This window comes from Cryptomeria japonica, unplaced genomic scaffold (assembly GCF_030272615.1).
Source record: "Cryptomeria japonica unplaced genomic scaffold, Sugi_1.0 HiC_scaffold_164, whole genome shotgun sequence".
In the NCBI taxonomy this organism is placed as follows: Eukaryota; Viridiplantae; Streptophyta; class Pinopsida; order Cupressales; family Cupressaceae; genus Cryptomeria; species Cryptomeria japonica.
The window spans coordinates 247,501-262,500 of NW_026728986.1; the positions used below are offsets into that span (position 1 = coordinate 247,501).

Here is a 15,000-nt window from a genome sequence, read left to right on the forward strand (position 1 = left end):
GGTAAGGGAGTGAGAGCCCCAAACATAGCTGGGCGAGGCGCTCACTCCGCTCTTTAATATCTCGTTAATACCGCCAAGGAAATGGCACAAGCACACACACACAAGCATCCTCGGAAGAGGACAGTTCGAGTGACAGGTCAAATCCAAGAGTTCCGAAGACTACCTCCAGGAACAATCGGGAACAAGACCGATTACAAGTCGTCGAGTCTGTTACTGGGCGAACACGAGATGCGCACAGGAAATCGATCAGCCCTCACAATGGCCCAAGGCCAGAGATCGGACTGCTACGATTTACCCCAACAATCATCGTGCCACTCTTCGCAGAGAGGTGATAGACGCCAACGAGCCCGCGCATAGCAATCGAGGTGTAAAAAGGGCGTTGAAGGCAGGAAGCCTGGACGAAAGAGGCTACGAGGTCACCTCGAAGCGGTCTAAGAATCGGGCGCACTTGGGGCGACTACCAGTGCCAACCCCTTATCCCGCGGTGCGTCCGACACACAGAAATTTCCAAGGCGGCCAAGGAGCCTCCCCGCATAGCAATCGGGGTGTGAGGTTACGGATGCAGCATTGATAGCAATCGAGGTGTGAGGCGAAGGATGCAGAAGTGAGAGCCGAGGGATGTAGCAGAGATAGCAATCGGGGTGTGTGATGCAGAAGAGATAGCAATCGAGGTGTGCGGTGGGAAGGGCCCAGCAGCCAGAATGCATGAAGCGACGGATGAAGCAGTGATGACAACCGGGCTGTGAGGAGAGGAGGGATGCAGCCAAGAAAGCAATCAGGGCTCGAGGCAAGGGATGCATCAAGGATAGCAATCATGTTGTGAGGCGAGATTCCAAAGGCTAAACGTGAGAGGCTGCAGGGTCGACTCAGAGAGGTCTATGCATGTGAGAGGCTGAAAGCAAGGTCGACTCGGAGCGGTCTATGCATCGGGCGCGCTTGGGGCGACTACCAGTGCCAACCCCTTATCCCGCGACGCGTCCGACAAAGAGAACGTTCCAAGGCGGCAGAGGAGGTTACCAGCCGAAGGATGCAGTAGCAATAACAGGTATAGTTCCGCGGCGGCCGAGAAGACTCACCGCATAGGAATCGGGATGCGAGGCGAGGGATGCGGCGGGAAGGCCCCGACGGCTAAACGGAAGAGGCTGCAGGGCCGCCTCGGAATGGTCCAAGCATCGGATGCGATTGGGACGACTACCAGTGCCAACCCCTTATCCCGCGATGCGTCCGATACACAGATAGTTCCAAGGCGGCCGAGGAGCCTCACCGCATATCAATCGGGGTGCGAGGCGAGGGATGGGGCGGGAAGGCCCCAACGGCTAGACGGAAGAGGCTTCAGGGCCACCTCGGAATGGTCCAAGCATCGGACGCGCTTGGGGCGACTGCCAGTGCCAACCCCTTATCCCGCGATGCGTCCGATACACAGATGGTTCCAAGGCGGCCGAGGAGCCTCACCGCATAGCAATCGGGGGTGCGAGGCGAGGGATGGGGCGGGAAGGCCCCAACGGCTAGACGGAAGAGGCTTCAGGGCCGCCTAGGAATGGTCCAAGCATCGGACACGCTTGGGGCGACTACCAGTGACAGCCCCCTATCCCGCGATGCGTCCGATACGAAGATGGTTCCAAGGCGGCCGAGGAGCCTCACCGCATAGCAATCGGGGTGCGAGGTGGGGGATGCGGCGAGATGGCCCCAACGGCTAGACGGAAGAGGCCACAGGGCCGCGTCGGAATAGTCCAAGCATCGGACGCGCTTGGGGCGACTACCAGTGACAACCCCTTATCCCGCGATGCGTCCGATACGAAGATAGTTCCAAGGCGGCCGAGGAGCCTCACCGCATAGCAATCGGGGTGCGAGGTGGGGGATGCGGCGAGATGGCCCCAACGGCTAGACGGAAGAGGCTGCAGGGCCGCCTCGGAATAGTCCAAGCATCGGACGCGCTTGGGGCCACTACCAGTGACAACCCCTTATCCCGCGATGCGTCCGATACGAAGATAGTTCCAAGGCGGCCGAAGAGCCTCACCGCATAGCAATCGGGGTGCGAGGTGGGGGATGCGGCGAGATGGCCCCAACGGCTAGACGGAAGAGGCCACAGGGCCGCCTCGGAATAGTCCAAGCATCGGACGCGCTTGGGGCGACTACCAGTGACAACCCCTTATCCCGCGATGCGTCCGATACGAAGATAGTTCCCAGGCGGCCGAGGAGCCTCACCGCATAGCAATCGGGGTGCGAGGCGAGGGATGCGGCGAGATGGCCCCAAAGGCTAGACGGAAGAGGCTGCAGGGCTGCCTCGGAATAGTCCAAGCATCGGACGCGCTTGGGGCGACTACCACTGCCAACCCCTTATCCCGCGATGCGTCCGATACACAGATAGTTCCGAGGCGGCCGAGGAGGTGGGGGATGCAGCGAGATGGCCCCAACGGCTAGACGGAAGAGGCTGCAGGGCCGCCTCGGAATAGTCCAAGCATCGGACGCGCTTGGGGCGACTACCAGTGACAACCCCTTATCCCGCGATGCGTCCGATACACAGATAGTTCCGAGGCGGCCAAGGAGCCTCACCGCATAGCAATCGTGGTGCGAGGTGGGGGATGCGGCGAGATGGCCCCAACGGCTAGACGGAAGAGGCTGCAGGGCCGCCTCGGAATGGTCCAAGCATCGGATGCGCTTGGGGCGACTACCACTGCCAACCCCTTATCCCGCGATGCGTCCGATACACAGATAGTTCCAAGGCGGCCGAGGAGCCTCACAGCATAGCAATCGGGGTGCGAGGCGAGGGATGCGGCGAGAAAGCCCCAACGGCTAGAGGGAAGAGGCTTCAGGTCCGCCTCGGAATGGTCCAAGCATCGGACGCGCTTGGGGCGACTACCAGTGACAACCCCTTATCCCGCGACGCGTCCGATACACAGATAGTTCCAAGGCGGCCGAGGAGCCTCACCGCATAGCAATCGGGGTGCGAGGCGAGGGATGCGGCGAGAAGGACCCAACGGCTACACGGAAGAGGCTTCGGGGCCGCCTCGGAATGGTCCAAGCATCGGACGCGCTTGGGGCGACTACCAGTGACAACCCCTTATCCCGCGACGCGTCCGATACACAGATAGTTCCAAGGCGGCCGAGGAGCCTCACCGCATAGCAATCGGGGTGCGAGGCGAGGGATGCGGCGAGAAGGACCCAACGGCTACACGGAAGAGGCTTCGGGGCCGCCTCGGAATGGTCCAAGCATCGGACGCGCTTGGGGCGACTACCAGTGACAACCCCTTATCCCGCGACGCGTCCGATACACAGATAGTTCCAAGGCGGCCGAGGAGCCTCACCGCATAGCAATCGGGGTGCGAGGCGAGGGATGCGGCGAGAAGGACCCAACGGCTAGACGGAAGAGGCTTCGGGTCCGCCTCGGAATGGTCCAAGCATCGGACGCGCTTGGGGCGACTACCAGTGACAACCCCTTATCCCGCGACGCGTCCGATACACAGATAGTTCCAAGGCGGCCGAGGAGCCTCACCGCATAGCAATCGGGGTGCGAGGCGAGGGATGCGGCGAGAAGGACCCAACGGCTAGACGGAAGAGGCTTCGGGTCCGCCTCGGAATGGTCCAAGCATCGGACGCGCTTGGGGCGACTACCAGTGACAACCCCTTATCCCGCGACGCGTCCGATACACAGATAGTTCCAAGGCGGCCGAGGAGCCTCACCGCATAGCAATCGGGGTGCGAGGCGAGGGATGCGGCGAGAAGGACCCAACGGCTAGACGGAAGAGGCTTCGGGTCCGCCTCGGAATGGTCCAAGCATCGGACGCGCTTGGGGCGACTACCAGTGACAACCCCTTATCCCGCGACGCGTCCGATACACAGATAGTTCCGAGGCGGCCGAGGAGCCTCACCGCATAGCAATCGGGGTGCGAGGCGAAGGATGCGGCGAGAAGGACCCAACGGCTAGACGGAAGAGGCTTCGGGTCCGCCTCGGAATGGTCCAAGCATCGGACGCGCTTGGGGCGACTACCAGTGACAACCCCTTATCCCGCGACGCGTCCGATACACAGATAGTTCCAAGGCGGCCGAGGAGCCTCACCGCATAGCAATCGGGGTGCGAGGCGAGGGATGCGGCGAGAAGGACCCAACGGCTAGACGGAAGAGGCTTCAGGGCCGCCTCGGAATGGTCCAAGCATCGAACGCGCTTGGGGCGACTACCAGTGACAACCCCTTATCCCGCGACGCGTCCGATACACAGATAGTTCCGAGGCGGCCGAGGAGCCTCACCGCATAGCAATCGGGGTGCGAGGCGAGGGATGCGGCGAGAAGGACCCAACGGCTAGACGGAAGAGGCTTCAGGGCCGCCTCGGAATGGTCCAAGCATCGGACGCGCTTGGGGCGACTACCAGTGACAACCCCTTATCCCGCGACGCGTCCGATACACAGATAGTTCCGAGGCGGCCGAGGAGCCTCACCGCATAGCAATCGGGGTGCGAGGCGAGGGATGCGGCGAGAAGGACCCAACGGCTAGACGGAAGAGGCTTCAGGGCCGCCTCGGAATGGTCCAAGCATCGGACGCGCTTGGGGCGACTACCAATGACAACCCCTTATCCCGCGACGCGTCCGATACACAGATAGTTCCGAGGCGGCCGAGGAGCCTCACCGCATAGCAATCGGGGTGCGAGGCGAGGGATGCGGCGAGAAGGACCCAACGGCTAGACGGAAGAGGCTTCAGGGCCGCCTCGGAATGGTCCAAGCATCGGACGCGCTTGGGGCGACTACCAGTGACAACCCCTTATCCCGCGACGCGTCCGATACACAGATAGTTCCGAGGCGGCCGAGGAGCCTCACCGCATAGCAATCGGGGTGCGAGGCGAGGGATGCGGCGAGAAGGACCCAACGGCTAGACGGAAGAGGCTTCAGGGCCGCCTCGGAATGGTCCAAGCATCGGACGCGCTTGGGGCGACTACCGTTGCCAACCCCTTATCCCGCGATGCGTCTGATACACAGATAGTTCCGAGGCGGCCGAGGAGCCTCACCGCATAGCAATCGGGTTGCGAGGCAGATTATTGGGAAGGGAAACCCCTGGGATGCGGCTCAAGCAGTGCCCAAAGGGACTGGAATGCGGAATCACATCGAGAGACCCAAATGCTATACGAGGGCTCAAATCGAATTATCGATTTGGCCACGACATGGACGCATCGGAACGACTACCTTTGCCGAACCACTCGCAATTGCATCCATACCGAAACCAATAGACATTTCCGTTAGAGCCCTCGCATAGCATTCGGGAATCTCGCATGCCCCTCTAAATCGACCAATGCTGGCGCTCAATGAAAATCCGAGCGCTACCACCGTTCGAGCGCCAGCATTGGTCGAGTTAGAGGGGCACGGGGGAGAATGCTCCAGTCAACACCTCCCCTATATAAGTTATTTGTCCGATTCTCGCACAACCGTAGTCTGCCTCGTCGAATCAAACAACGGTCCCAGATTCCGACTTCCGTTCCGTAGAGACCCAAAAGCTAGATGGAGGCTCGCAAGAAAGAGAGTCGGCGCATAGCAATCGGGTTTCTCGAACGTTTAGGGACCGAGCTCACTTGCGGATAGGGCAAAATCCGCCAAGCAACCCAAAAGCTAGACGGGGGCTCGAATCGAATCGCCTAGGCGGCCACAACAACGACGTGTTGGATCGACTACCAGTGCCAAACCATTCAGCAAGACTAGTCTGTGTCGAGGCCGGATAGAGATTCTCAGAGAGCGCCCGCATAGCATTTAGGAGACCTGCCGCGTCCCTCACACTCGACAAATGGTGGTGCACGTTTATAAATCCGAGCGATCCCAACCCTTTCAAGCACCAACATCGGTCGAGATAGAGGGGCACGGAGGGGGCTGCGTGAGACAACACAGTCCCCTATATAAGTTATTTGTCCGATTCTCACACATCCGAAGAATGGTCATCAAATCGGACAACAGCCCAAACTTCCGACTTCCGTCCCAGAAAGCCCAAGAGCTATCTAAAACGTTCATGGCCGGAACTCGATCGCGGCTATACCAGTCCGCCAAGCAACCCAAAAGCTAGACTGGAGCTCTAGTCGAATCACCTCTGTGGCCATTGCAAGGACGTGTTGGAGCGACTACCATTGCCGAACCATTCCGCAGGTCGAGTCCATACCAAGGCCGCATAGAGATTCACGATGAGCTCCTGCATAGCAATCAGGAGACTTGCCGTGTCCATCACAATCGATAAATCCTGGTGCAAGATTTTTGCATCCGAGCGCTCCAACCAGTCGAGCACCAGCATCAATCGACATAAACGGGCACGGGGGGAGGATGCTCGAGAACACTACCTCCCCTATATAAGTTATTTGTCCGATTCTCAAGCAGCCGAAGTCTGGTCATCGAATCGGGTCAAAGACCACAACTTCCGACTTTACCCACAATGCAAGTCATCGAATCGAACATCGGCCCCCGAGTCGGACTCCATGCGTATGTCAGGTCATCGGACCCAAATTCCGCCTTCCTGCGCATGGCGGGCCATCAATATCAACTCGGTCATCGGACCCAAACTCCGCCTTTTTGCGTATGGCACGCCTTCAAATCGGTCATCGGACCCAAATTCCGCCTTCCTGTGCATGGCGGGCCATCAACATCAACTCGGTCATCGGACCCAAATTCCGCCTTTCTGCGCATGGCACGCCATCAACTCGGTCATCGGACCCAAATTCCGCCTTCCTGCGCATGGCAGGTCATCGGACACAAATTCAGACCTCGCCAATATGCCTACGTATCGAATCGGTCATCGGACCCAACTTCCGACTTCATCCATACTGTAGGGTCTTTGAGGTTGGCGCGGTGCGCTCAACCCAGGGAGTCGACCCATCGAAGCATACACCTCCCCTATATAAGCTATTTGTCCGATTCCCACACCTGTGTAGTTTGCACCTCTGACCAGGACATCGACCCCAACTTCCGAACTCGACTGCAACGACGGCACCAGCGCCTTGGTGCGCACCTTGCGACGCACAGTCCCAACATTCGCCTTCCTGCACATGGCAGGTCATCGGACCCAAATTCCGACCTCGCGAGTATGCCTACATATCGAATCGGTCATCGGACCCAACTTCCGACTTCATCCATACCGTAGGGTCTTTGAGGTTGGCGCGGTGCGCTCAACCCGGGGAGTCGACCCAACGAAGCATACACCTCCCCTATATAAGCTATTTGTCCGATTCCCACACCTGTGTAGTTTGCACCTCCGATCAAGACATCGACCCCAACTTCCGAACTCGCCTCCAACGACCGAACCAGCGCCTTGGTGCGCACCTTGCAACGCACAGTGCCAACATTCGCCTTCCTGCACGTGGCAGGTCATCGGACCCAAATTCCGACCTCGCGAGTATGCCTACATATCGAATCGGTCATCGGACCCAACTTCCGACTTCATCCATACCGTAGGGTCTTTGAGGTTGGCGCGGTGCGCTCAACCCGGGGAGTCGACCCAACGAAGCATACACCTCCCCTATATAAGCTATTTGTCCGATTCCCACACCTGTGTAGCTTGCACCTCCGATCAGGACATCGACCCCAACTTCCGAACTCGACTAAAAAGACCGCACCAGCGCCTTGGTGTGCACCTTGCAACGCACAGTGTCAACATTCGCCTTCCTGCACATGGCAGGTCATCGGACCCAAATTCCGACCTCATGAGCATACCTACTAATCGAATCGGTCATCGGACCCAACTTCCGACTTCATCCATACCGTAGGGTCTTTGAGGTTGGCGCGGTGCGCTCAACCTGGGGAGTCGACCCATCGAAGCATACACCTCCCCTATATAAGCTATTTGTCCGATTCCGACACCTGTGTAGTTTGCACCTCCGCTCAGGACATCGACCCCAACTTCCGAACTCGCCTGCAACGACCGAACCAGCGCCTTGGTGCGCACCAAAAGTGCGCACTTTTGGAGGGCACTTTTGTGCGCTCCAAAGGTGCGCACTTTTGGAGGGCACTTTTCTGCGCTCCAAAGGTGCGCACTTTTGGAGGGCACTTTTTGGAGGGCACTTTTCTGCGCTCCAAAGGTGCGCACTTTTGGAGGGCACTTTTTGGAGGGCACTTTTCTGCGCTCCAAAGGTGCGCACTTTTGGAGGGCACTTTTTGGAGGGCACTTTTCTGCGCTCCAAAGGTGCGCACTTTTGGAGGGCACTTTTTGGAGGGCACTTTTCTGCGCTCCAAAGGTGCGCACTTTTGGAGGGCACTTTTTGGAGGGCACTTTTCTGCGCTCCAAAGGTGCGCACTTTTGGAGGGCACTTTTTGGAGGGCACTTTTCTGCGCTCCAAAGGTGCGCACTTTTGGAGGGCACTTTTTGGAGGGCACTTTTCTGCGCTCCAAAGGTGCGCACTTTTGGAGGGCACTTTTTGGAGGGCACTTTTCTGCGCTCCAAAGGTGCGCACTTTTGGAGGGCACTTTTGTGCACTCCAAAGGTGCGCACTTTTGGAGGGCACTTTTCCTGTGCTCCAAAGGTGCACACCTAGGTGAGCACCTTCGACCACACCTTGTAGCACACCAAACTCTGACTTTCGACTTCATCCGCAATGCAGGGTCTTTGAGGTTGGCGCAATGCGCACAACCAGGGGAGTCGACCCATCAAACCCAACACCTCCCCTATATAAGCTATTTGTCTGATTCTCATACATGCGTAGCCTGCAGGAGCAATTAGGACATCGACCCCAACTTTCGGCTTCTAAACGAAAACAAGGTCTTTGAGGTTGGTGTAATGCGAACAACTAGGGGAGTCAACCCATCAAACCCAACACCTCCCCTATATAAGCTATTTGTCTGATTCTCATACATGTGTAGTCTACAGGAGCAATTAGGACATCGACCCCAACTTTTGACTTCTTAACGAAAACAAGGTCTTTGAGGTTGACGTAATGCGCACAACCAGGGGAGTCGACCCATCAAACCCAACACCTCCCCTATATAAGCTATTTGTCCGATTCTCATACATGTGTAGCCTGCAGGAGCCATTAGGACATTGACCCCAACTTTTGACTTCTTAACGAAAACAAGGTCTTTGAGGTTGGCGTAATGCGCACAACCAAGGGAGTTGACCCATCAAACCCAACACCTCCCCTATATAAGCTATTTGTCTGATTCTCATACATGTGTAGCCTGCAACAACGATTAGGACATCCACCCCAACTTCTGAATTCGTCTGCGTTGACCGCACCAAAGGTGCACGCCTTGGTGCTCACCAAAATCCGACTTCCGACTTCTTCTGCTATGCGGGGTCTTTGAGGTTGGCGCAGTGCGCACAACCAGGGGAGTCAACCCACCGAATGCAACACCTCCCCTATATAAGCTATTTGTCTGATTCTCATACATGCGTAGACTGCAGCAATGATTAGGACATCCACCCCAACTTTTGACTTCTTAAACAAGACAGGGTCTTTGAAGTTGGTGCAGTGCACACAACCAGGGGAGTCGACCCATCAAACGCAACACCTCCCCTATATAAAGCTATTTGTCCGATTCTCATACGTGTAGTCTGCAGCAGCGATTAGGACATCGACCCCAACTTCCGAATTCGTTTGCATTGACCGCACCAAAGGTGCACGCCTTGGTGTGCACCCTGGAGTGCACTTTGGTGCTCACCTCGGTGCACACTTTGGTGTGCACCTCGGTGTGCACCAAAGGTGCGCACCTTGGAGCGCACCAAAGGTGTACACTTTGGAGCGCACCACATAGGGTCTTTGAGAGGTTGGCGCAGTGCGCACACCAAGGTGGGTGTTGAGGTGCGTGCCGAGGTGGGTGGGTGCTAGGGTGCGCTCCATGGTGGGTGCCAGGGTGGGTGCGTGCTAGGGTGGATTCCAAAGAGGGTCATAGGGTGGGTGCCAAGGTGGGTTGGTGATATAGTGGGTTCAAAGGTGGGTACTAGGGTGGGTTCCAAGGTGGGTCACAAGTTGGGTGCCAGGATGCGTGGGTGTTAGGTTGGGTGCCAAGGTGGGCTCCTGCGTGGGTGGGTGCTAGGGTGGGTTTCAAGGTGGACGCGAGGGCGGGTGCCAAGGTGGGTAACAAGTTGGGTGTTAGGATGGGTGAGTGCTAGAGTGGGTGCCAAGGTGGGTGGGTGCTAAGGTGGATGCCAAGGTGGTTCACAGGGTGGGTGGGTTCTAGGGTGAGTTCCAAGGTGGGTCACAGGTTCAGTGCTAGGGTGGGTGTCAAGGCGGGTGTCGAGGTGCCTGGGTGCTAGGGTGTGGATGCCAATGTGGGTCATAGGGTGGGTACTAGGGTGGGCTGCAATGTGGGTGCCAAGGTGGGTAACATGCTCGGTGGGTTCTAAATTGGGTGCCAGGGTGGGTGTGCACCCACCTTGCCCGAGGTGGGTGCCAAGGTGCCAGTGTGGGTGGGTGCTAAGGTGGATGCCAAGGTGGGTGAGAAGGTGGGTGATAGGTTGAGTGGTAGGATGGGTGGGTGCCAAGATGGGTCACAGGGTGGGTGCAAGGGTGGGTAGGTGCTAGGGTTGGTGTCAGGGTGGGTGGGTGCTAGGTTGGGTTCCAAGGTGGGTGCGAGGGTGAGTGTCAAGGTGGGTCACAGGTTAGGTGCTAGGATGGGTGAGTGCTAGGGTGCAAAGGTGCCAGGGTGGGTGCTAGGATGGGTCGATGCTAGGGTGAGTGGCAAGGTGGGTCCACAAGTGTCAAGGTGGGTGCCGAGGTGGGTGCCAAGTCGGCGACTGCTATGGTGGATGCCAAGGTGGGTCACGGGGTGGGTGCCAAGTTGCTAGGTTGGGTTCCAAGGTGGGTGCCAACGTGGGTGCTAGGGTGCGTGGGTTAAAGGGTGTGTCACAACGTGGGTGCCAGGATGGGTGCGCACCCACACTGGCCAAGACGGGTGCGGGTGCAAGGTTGGGTTCCAAGCCCGGTCACAGGCTGGGTGCTAGGATGGGTGGGTGCCAAGGTGGGCACCAGGGTGGGTGCACCCACCCTGGCCAAGGTGGGTCACGGGGTGGGTCCTAGGGTGGGTAACGGGGTGGGTACTAAGGTGCGTGCCAAGGTGGGTCATAGGGTGGGTGCCAAGGTGGGCACCAGGGTGGGTGTGCACCAACCCTAGCCAGGGTAGGTCACGGGGTGGTTGTCGGGGTGGGCGTCAAGGAGCCAAGGTGGGTGGCAAGTAGCCAAGTTGCGTGCCAAGGTGGGTGTCGGGGTGGGTGCCAAGGATCCAAGGTGGGTGCCAAGGAACCAAGGTGGGTGTCTGGGTGGGTGCCGAGGTGGGAGCCAGGGTGGGTCCCAAGGTGAGTGCAAAGGTGGGTGCCAGGGTCAAGGTGAGTGCCAATGTGGGTTCCAAGGTGCCAGGGTCAGGGTGAGTGCCAATGTGGGTTCAAAGGTGCTAAGTTGGGTGCGAGGTTGGGTGCGAGGGTGGGTGGGTGCCAAGGTGTGCTAGGTGGAAGCCCGGGTGGGTCGGCATCCCATGGGTGTCGAGTTGGGTGCCTGATGGGTGCTTCTTGTCAAGTTTTAGTCGTCGGGACTCATTTCGAGCCTTAGAGGTCGTTTCTTGTCCGGTTGCCCTGTCTTCGACCTGGGAACCCAATTTTGGTCCTCGGGTCCCATTTTTTTTTGTCTCGCATCCCACTTTTGGCCTGTGGCCTTTTCGGGGTCGATTCTCGTTTTGGGCATCAGAGCATGTTTCTTCTCCTAAAACCCAATATTTGTTTATTAAGTCTCGGAACACATTTTTGTTCTCGTGGACCCATCATGGGTCTTGGAACGCATTTGTGGTCCTTGGGTCCCATTTTGCATCCCGAAACTTGTGTTTTGGTGCTTGATCCCTATTTTGGGTGCCCACCTTGCACCAAGTGCGCACCCGGGGCAAACCGAGCGCCTTGGTGCACCGGGGCAAGATCGAGCGTGCACCCGAGGCGCCCCGAACATGCACCAAGGTGCACTCGGCCCACATGTGAGCGCAGGTCGTTGCGCCCGAGGTGGTGTGTGGGCACCGCGTTGCAGACGGGACACTGCACGCACACGACGCCCCCTCCAGGTGCACGCACGTAGGCCGGGCCGGGTGCACACCCGACGCCCTAGCAAGGTGCGCGCACCCGGGCAGGGCTCACACTTGGCGAACGGGGCGCACTTCGCGAGGGAGGGTGTGCACCTCGACGGGGGTGGGTGGCCGGGGTGGATTCGCACGTGGGTCGCGGTTTGCTAAGTACACACTGCGACAAGCTCATAACGGGTGCGATCATACCAGCATTAGTGCACCAGATCCCATCAGAACTCCGCAGTTAAGCGCGCTTGGGCCGGAGTAGTACTGGGATGGGTGACCTCCCGGGAAGTCCCGGTGTTGCACCCTTTTTTAGTTTTTCGCCGGGCGTCGCAATGCTATTTGAATAAACCTTTTGCCCGTTTGCGTTCTCGTCGGGGCCGGGCCGGGCCGGGGTGCGCTGCCCGCACTACCGCGCGCGCGGGGGCGACACCGAGCGCGCACCCGAGGCGCCCCGAGCACACAGGCCACGGTGCAACCCGGGCGTTGTGCGCGCACCCCGGTGCGCCCGAGGTGCTGCGCGCGCACCCAGGTGAAATCGGTGTGCACCTCGGCCAGTGCGCGCTCGGTCGAGTCGCGCACGTTGGCCAAGGTGCACGGTGATGTTTCTTACTCTAAGGTTCCGCACCAGACGCCCGGGACAGGTGAGCGAAGCTGGGCGGGGCCGGGTGCGCGGCCGGGGCAGGTGCACGCAGCTGGAGAGAGCTTTGGAGCACACTTCGGAGCGCACCAATGATGCGCTCCATTCAAAAGTTTCCTGAAAAGGCAAAAAAAGTTGAGATTATAGAATTTCCCACTTGAGAGATTGTAAAAAAAAAAAATTTAAAATGAAGGAAACGCGGGTGCCAAGGTGTGCGCAGCCCAGCCAAGGTGTGCGCACCAAGGCGCCCACCCTGGCGAAGGTGCACGCAAGGTGCGCACCCGAGGCAAACCGGACAATTAACCCAACTTTCGACTTCGCGCGCACCTTGGAGCGCACTTCGGAGCGCTCCTTGGTGCGCACCAATCTTGGGCACCTCGGAGTGCACCATGGCGCCCACCAAGGTGCGCACCCGGGGCAAACCGAGCTCCGACTTCGTGCGCACCTTGGAGCGCACGAAAGGTGCGCACCATGGCGCCCACCAAGGTGCGCAGCCCAGCCAAGGCGTGCGCATCAAGGTGCGCACCCTGGCGAAGGTGCGCACCCGGGGCAAACCGAGCTCCGACTTCGTGCGCACCTTGGAGCGCACAAAAGGTGCGCAACCCAGCCAAGGTGTGCGCACCCCGGTCAAACCGAGCTCCGAATCGTGCGCACCAGAGGTGCACGCCATCGTGCGCACCTTGGAGCACACTTCGGAGCCCTCCTTGGTGCGCGCCGATGTTGCGCACCTCGGAGCGCACCCGGGGAAAACAATGCAATTAACCCGACTTTCGACTTCGTGGGCACCTCGGAGCGCTCTCGGGTTCGCACCTCGGAGCACACCGAGGTGCGCACCTTTGATGCGCTGCCTTCACCAATTTCCAGAAAAGGCAAGAAAACATTGAGAAGGTGTGCGCACCGAGGTGCCCACCCTGGCGAAGGTGCACGCGAGGTGCGCACCCGGGGCAAACCGGGCTCCGACTTCGTGCACGCCGCACCTTGGAGCACACTTCGGAGCGCTCCTTGGTGCGCACCAGGGCGCGCAACCCAGCCGAGGTGCCCACCCCGGCGAAGGTGCACGCGAGGTGCGCACCCGGGGCAAACCGGGCTCCGACTTCGTGCACGCCATGGTGCCCACCGCGGCGAAGGTGCACGCGAGGTGCGCACCCGGGGCAAACCGGGCTCCGACTTCGTGCACGCCGCACCTTGGAGCACACTTCGGAGCGCTCCTTGGTGCGCACCATGGTGCCCACCAGGGCGCGCAACCCCGCCGAAGGTGCACGCGAGGTGCGCACCCGGGGCAAACCGGGCTCCGACTTCGTGCACGCCGCACCTTGGAGCACACTTCGGAGCGCTCCTTGGTGCGCACCATGGTGCCCACCAGGGCGCACAACCCCGCCGAAGGTGCACGCGAGGTGCGCACCCGGGGCAAACCGGGCTCCGACTTCGTGCACGCCATGGTGCGCACCGCGGCGAAGGTGCGCACCCGGGGCAAACCGGGCTCCGACTTCGTGCACGCCGCACCTTGGAGCACACTTCGGAGCGCTCCTTGGTGCGCACCAGGGCGCGCAACCCAGCCGAGGTGCCCACCCCGGCGAAGGTGCACGCGAGGTGCGTACCCGGGGCAAACCGGGCTCCGACTTCGTGCACGCCGCACCTTGGAGCACACTTCGGAGCGCTCCTTGGTGTGCACCATGGTGCCCACCAGGCCGCGCAACCCAGCCAAGGTGTGCGCACCAAGGTGCACGCGAGGTGCGCACCCGGGGCAAACCGGGGTCCGACTTCGTGCACGCCGCACCTTGGAGCACACATCGGGGCGCTCCCGGGTTCGCACCGGCGTTGCGCACCGTGGTGGGCACCTCGGAGCACACCAAGGTGGGCAGCGAGGTGCGCACCTTTGATGCGATGCCTTCACTAATTTCCATAAAAGGCAAAAAAAAAACGAGATTTTAAAATTTCCGTTTTGAAAGATAGTGAGAAAAAGGGAATGCTGGTGCCATCTTGAGCCCGCCCTGGTGCGCAGCCCAGCCAAGGTGTGCGCACCAAGGTGCCCACCCTGGCGAAGGTGCGCGCCCGGGCAATTAACCCAACTTCCAACTTCGCGCGCGCCAGGGTGGGAGCGCACCCAACAACCGGGCCTGGGAAGAGCCAATGCGAGAAACCCCACCAAACGCTCTGACAAAAAAAGAGGGGGCGCTCCAGTAACCCCGCTTCGGAGCGCACCCTGGGCAAACCCAGCCAAGGTGCCCACCCCGGCCAAGGTGCAGGCGAGGTGCGCACCCGGGGCAAACCGGGCTCCGACAACGTGCACGCCGCACCTTGGAGCACACTTCGTAGCGCTCCCGGGTGCGCACCTCAGAGCACACCAAGGTGGGCAGCGAGGTGCG

General features: G+C 59.7%; 1 non-coding gene across 1 annotated transcript; it reads left to right on the forward strand.

Moving 5' to 3' along the window:
- The first annotated feature begins 12,184 nt into the window (after positions 1-12,184).
- Positions 12,185-12,303, forward strand: LOC131867141 (5S ribosomal RNA). The gene has a single exon (XR_009365733.1). It is a non-coding gene; the product is annotated as a 5S ribosomal RNA (ribosomal RNA).
- The last annotated feature ends 2,697 nt before the right edge of the window (positions 12,304-15,000 follow it).